A 6526-nucleotide genomic window follows, 5' to 3' on the forward strand; every position below is an offset into this window, starting at 1 on the left:
TTCAGCATCTGGCAATGTGCTGGCAATTACATATTTCACTGTTGAAAAAACCACCACGACCCCAATTTACCTTTCAGTGTTGCTTTTACTCTGCATTTCTTTCCTCCTGGAGGGTGAAAGACATTGTTGTTTAGAGACAGCACGGGATCAAGTAAAGTATACCTGGAATGTCAGTACAATAATATAACCAATAATACACGTAATCTGAACATTGATGATGTATGTTACTGGTTTCCACTTAATTACAGCAACAGAGTGATCCACTTCATCTGAAGTCATTGACAGTAGCTTTCTAATCCAGTCTCAACTTGTTATACATATATCTCATTCCATGCTTGGTTGGAGGCAGCTTAAATTGTGTTGACACAGTAGTCCTACAGCAAAAACTACAAATTTTTGCAAACAGGAAGGTTGATGTTGGTAATGCTTTGCTCCTGAAAAAATTTTGTTAGGTCTGTAGCGGAGGCAGGGCACGTGTTCACCAGGGACAGTAACATTTCCAGTCCTATAGGGTTTTGCAAAAGGCTGATTTCAACAGTGTGCATGTTCTGACCCTCACTTTGAACCTCAGAGTTCAAGGAAAGATTGTAGAAGTTAAATGGGTGTGGGTTCTGCCCTGCCATGAACTTACTCCATCTTGGAAGGCAGCTGACCTTTTCACTGTCTACAGGAATTTTTGGTTTATGTCAACAGACAGCATCTAGCTTTCAGTTCTCCTTTCGCTCTGTGCAGCTGCTGGTCTTGCTTCTCCCATTATTGTTTTCTATGCACTGGTAGTATCTCAATTCGGTGGCACTAAACTTGGCATATGGTACAAACACTCCTACATGAGCTCCTCCCCTGGCTCGTACAAGCTTCCCCTGCCAGGAAAGGCCATTGAACTGTAATATCCTCCGAGACAGTGTTGGCAGGGTCTGAGAAAGGGGATTTCAACTTAAACTGCAGGAATGTTTTTCAAAGACAGGGTTTCATCTTGTTTCGTGTTGTCAGCTGGTGATCTCTGGTGATCTCCCTCCAGGCAAATCTCCTTTTGCCTTTGCTGGTCAGAGTGGCCAGAGTGGCTGGCTGTGGCTCAGCAGCATGGCTTTTTTCCCTCCTCTTTGGTGAAGCTACGAAAAATACCAGCTCTTCCAATTTTTTTCCCCCAAACAGTTACAACAGTTAATCACTTCAATCTGTCTCATAAAAGTATACTCTTCTAATTAACAGAGCAAGAGATGGTATCTTTTTCACAGGCAATCTCCAGCCTATTACCAATTTCTTCATCGACTCACTTCCCAGCTTGCAAAATCAGACACCAGAGGCTATCAGCCTTATCTGCATCTATCTGTTTCACAGTAAGTCACCTTATTAGCTGGCATAAGAAGGTAATAAAATGCAAACAAACAAAATCAGAATTCCCCCAAGCTTGTAAATAGGGCTGCTCCCCTATTTACAAGCTTGTCCTTTGTATCAGGTTTTGTTTATTTTGTGTATCAAAAATGACAAGAAGAAGTCAAAGTTCCAGAGCATGACCACAGGTATCAATGCCAAGTAGGAAGGACATGAAGAGCAACCCAATCCTTAACTTTACAGTTTTATTCACTTGCAACCCCATGTCTAGTTCTGGAGAAACTGACTTTTATAATAGCAATGTACTGACGTACATTTTTTATAACCACCTGAGGCTTCAAGTTGTTTCTGGTTTTTTTTTTTTTTTTCTATGTCCAGTCAGAGTAACACTCAAAATAAAACACAGACCAAAAGCACCATAAGTTTTCTTTTTGGCACTCTGGAAAGGTGAACTCATCCTCCCAGATGCTCCATGGAGTCGCTCCGAGGTGCCAGGGGTGGGCAGTGCATCTGCCAAGGTACACACGCATACAACCCATGTTTGGGCCCTGAGGGGCACCATGGCAAGAAGGTCCCTTCTACTGACCACAGCAGGACTGCTCCCACGTGTACCATCTAGTATGTGTTGAGTCCTTCTTGAATCACAGCCTAGGGAACGATAAGTAATGAGAAGTCTTGAGAGGGTGAGAAGAGAAAAAAAAAAACTAGACGAAGACCTGGTCCATCTCTTTTGAGCTGGACCTTATTTGAGGTGCTATGTTGGTTCTCCCCTCACCATTTCATTAAGTTTGTATCTCAGTCATTAGGAATTTCCTAGTAGCAAGATGCATCTTGTCGACATAATGATCCTGACATGATAGTGCTGCTGGAAGGAGCGTTGATCTGGTCACTTCTTACTCATGTACACCAACCATGGGCCGTGACAGTGGCCTGTCAGCTATACTCCGAGGGCATCCCGTGTTTCCAGCAGGCAGATTCTCTTCTAATCTTACATGAGTCAAGTTGTGGCAGGCAATTGGATGTCCGGAGTTGATGCAAGGTGGCCAAGCCCAGATCTTAACTTATCCCAAGTTGTCTGGTCCCAGCTACTTGGTAATGAGTTTCTCACAGGCAAATACCAGAGGTGCGATTGATGCCAGTAAAATTATAGGAAATTCCATTGTTTCCTTCTCACTGAACCTTGAAAGAGGTTTTTTTCACCTAAAGTTAAGGATGTAGATGACGAGCTTTGGGCATTTACCTCCAAAAGGAATGAAAATCATATCACTCTGCGCCCAACCCAGCACCACCCAGGGAGTCTGCTCCTGAAGAAGGCAAAGACAGAGATAAAACAGAGACCATAACTACATATATAACAAACATAGGTTTATGGCTACTCAGGCAAAACACTCTTGTGTAGCACTTTCCCTGCCCTGAAAGAGAAGTCCTGTGGTCAGTCACAGGAAATTGAGGTTTTAGTCCAGGCCATATTGGAAAAATAGAGCTGCTTTAACAGCAAGCCAAAATGCTATAACATTAAAATATCTTTTCTGGTTATTTATAAGATCTCGTTCCCCTTCGCTGGCTGAGATGCAACAAGCAAAATTGCAAAATCAGTCTACATACAATGTGTGAAGACTGAACTTGGCATTTCAGTACTATAACTGCTTGACCCTCAATTCTGGTACAAGTGTTGCACTGGAAACACCGAAATAAGTGTGCTCCAGTGCTGAGATGATTACGTTATGTATTGGACTAAAAGACTCAGGATAAGGTATTTCTGCTTCTCAGCAAAACATGACTTTGTAGTTTTGTCCAAGAAATTGCGAAGAAAAGATTCCATCACATCACTTTTTTCACACAGCAGATTTTTTTTCTTAATGAAATTGCTCCCCTTTTGAACCTGAGGAACCCGCCAGCCTCTGCTGCGTCGTGCAGTGTGTCAGCTGAATGACACACTGTAGGAGGAGGAAGCTCCTCTGGCTTTGAAGCCGCTGCTTGCCTGCTTCCCTTGCGGCCCCTGTCCTTGTGGTAGAGGAGACAACCAACAGCTATCCCAGCTTACTTTTTCCATGCAACTCACAGTCTTCTCAGCCCCCGTTACAAACCACCACCATCTCTTTTCCACACTGAACGGTCCTAGCCTGCTAACTCGCTCCTCACACTTCTGTCCCACCCCATCAAGAGACCCAAGATGGGGAGAAGGACCCCCCACTGCTGTGTGATCCCTCAGCCTGCAGTGTGTGCTTGGAAAGGGTCCAACGGGGTGGGTGCAGTTACTCCAGGGCTGTATCCACCCTACTGCCACTGACCCATGAACTGGCTTCGAGTGTGCATGTATGACCACACTGACTGATTGCAGTGTGGACACATGTCCACAGACTACACCTAAAGCAAACAGTATGAAAAAGTACGAGGAAAAATAAAGCAAAAGAGGGCTGCAAAAAAGGTAAGGGCAGGGTAATCAACAGTGCAAATATTGAATTGAGGATAAAATAATTTATCTGTGTATTAAAAACAGCTTCAGAGAACAAGGAAAATACTGACAGAATACCTTCCCACCTACAGGATATGTGTTTGGTTGCGCGTGTCTAAGTGAGAAAACAGAAACTTGCATGCCAGTGTCTTCAAGTAACATTTATTTCTGCAGGGGTGGTATAACAGCTTCTCCCATCTGTCTGTGTGGGTGTGTGTGTCTATACACATATTGATGTATACAGCCTACAGACTACAGGTCAGATTATGCCATTCCGCATCCCCACCAGCCAGCAGCGCGACTGAAATTGCTACGTGGTGCGAAGGGAGAACCTTCCTAGACCAGGAGGGTTTGCAGGAAGGACACAGTCCCACACAGCACGGGGGATCTGGCTCATGCGCTGTGTAGGAGCAGACCCAAAGCACAGTGGGTGCAAAGGCTTTGTCCCACCCTTGGACATGTGGATGTCACGTGCGGTAGTCTCCTTGGGATGGTGGGACTGACTGAGGGCATGGTCCCTCACAGCAGCACAAGATGCTCTCACCTTGGTGGGCAGCTGGAGTAGCTCACCAGGGTTTATTAGGAAGCATTTTCATGCAGCACTGGTTTCTGGCAGAGCCATGCCTGTGAGTTGCCTAACTCAGGAGTGTCCTGAAGGGAACGAGTCACTCAAAATACCTCCTCTCTTGATGAGGAAAGTCGATTGGCAGCTGGAGATGTGGCATTTGTAATGCCTCATCCTTCCCTGGGGCACTGCTCATTTCTCCTTAAGTGTTGCCTGAATTTACTGAAAGCAATGAGGTTCAAAGACCTGGCTGATGTTCAGACCATGCACTTGCACCGAGAGCAGGTCACAGTGCCAAGCAGAGTTGTTTGACCCCAAAACCAGAGAGGCTCCGCTTGTGTCAGGAGGAGGCCAGCTGCTCACGTGGCCAAGCCCCAGACCCAACTCCCACAGGCGGGATGAAAGCGCAGCTTGTAGTGACCTCTGAGCCAAGCGAGATTGAGCAATGGGTTCAAAACGTACGTGCCTCTTCCAAAAAGTGGTGGTACCATCCACCACGCCCCACTTACTACCACTCTTTCCAGCCCTTCCCTCCCACTTATTTCTGTTGCTGCGGCTTTATCCCCGCGGGGTGCAGTGGAGCCTCTGTGCCGTGCAAGACCCATGTAGGGTTGAGCAGGGCATGCATCATCTCCCCCCAGCAAAATGGGAGCGGGAGGCCCAACCCAGGAGCTCCTCAGGCATTAACTCAGCACCAGCAATCCCTTGGGACTTCAAGGGCGTGCAGTAGCCCCAGGAGCTGCTTCGGAAGTCTTGGCAATTAGTACAGACATTCACAGCCACTTTTCCTTAAACCCCAAGGAAAAATCGAAACAACTAAGAGGGTTATTATACAGAAACCAAAAAGTTTCCCTGGAGAGTGAACAGAGTGGCTGGGTGGTTGCTCAGCAGGGCAAAAACTGTCCTGTGTATGTCGAGTGCTGCTAGTGGACCTGGGTTACTGCAGTGCTGCATGCAGCTACAGGTCAGAGCACTGCAAGGTCCAGGCTTCCTGGAGCTCTGGTCACCCCATGCTGGGGTGCTGCAGCTGGTCAGTGTTACCCTGCCCTGGGAGCCAACGCTTTGCACGCAGCAGGCTGTCTCCTCAACCAGCAAAGGTTCAAATGTATGAAGCACTTCATTATCAGCAACTGAGTACGTTGGGGTCCTTCTCCTTTGAGAACAGCGCATTTGTTTTCAGACTATGAGAGCATCCGCAAGTGTCCATTTTGCCGCTAGCCAACAAGCCTCTGGTGGCCTAGGTCTGTACGGCGCCTCAAGGAGGAACCTCCTTTCTGTGGCACAGCAACACATAATGAGAACTGCCAAACTGGAGGTAAAAGGGCAAACCAGCTTGTTATAGATGGTGTTGCTCATGAGATCCGTCCATAGGTCACAGGAAGTTCAGCCTCCTGCCCAGATGTGATGGTCACCAACACTGGATTGGGTCAGTTGAGGTCTTGTCTAGCTGAGCCTCGAAAACCTCCATGGGTGGAGCCTCTGCTGCCTCACACGGCAACTAACCTTCTGGTGGCCTTTTTTTCCCTGATGGTCAGCTTGAAAGTCTGAAGACATAACCTGTGCCTGTTGTCTCTTGTTCTGGCCACTTCTATGGAGTGGAGCTTGGCTCTGTCGCCTCTGTAACTCCTCTCCAAGCACGTGTTGACTGCTATCAGGTCAGCCTGAGCCTCCCTAGCTCCAAAAAGCCCACATCCCTCAGCCTCTCCTCATAGGTCCCTGCCATCTTGGTATTCTTGTGCCAGAACAGTTTCCCAATATCCATCTTGAACTGGGGAGTCCAGCACTGGAAACAACACCCCAGGTACAGCCACCGACTACATCAGGGCCCTGAGGGGGACAGACTGCCCCTGCCCAACCTCCATGGCCTCCCCTTCCACCCTGCCCATGGCCCAAGACCCCATTTCATATTTTACAGGCAGGTTGCTGACCTTTCTTTTTTGGTGTTAAAGTATCTAGAAACAGACTTGCCTTAGAAAAGGCACTGAAACACCTAGCCCAACAACCATCTTTTGCCTGAAACTAGAAGGTGTTGCTTTACAGTCTAAAATACTTTGTTTCTTCCTCAGGACCACATTTTCAGAAATGTTTTCTTGCAATCCTTTCCTTTAAAAAGTGACGTGGCGCAGCACCCCAGACACTTGGTTTTTAAAGGCAAACTCCTGGCTCTCCTGGGA

This window comes from Strix aluco, chromosome 1 (assembly GCF_031877795.1).
Source record: "Strix aluco isolate bStrAlu1 chromosome 1, bStrAlu1.hap1, whole genome shotgun sequence".
Classification (NCBI taxonomy): domain Eukaryota; kingdom Metazoa; phylum Chordata; class Aves; order Strigiformes; family Strigidae; genus Strix; species Strix aluco.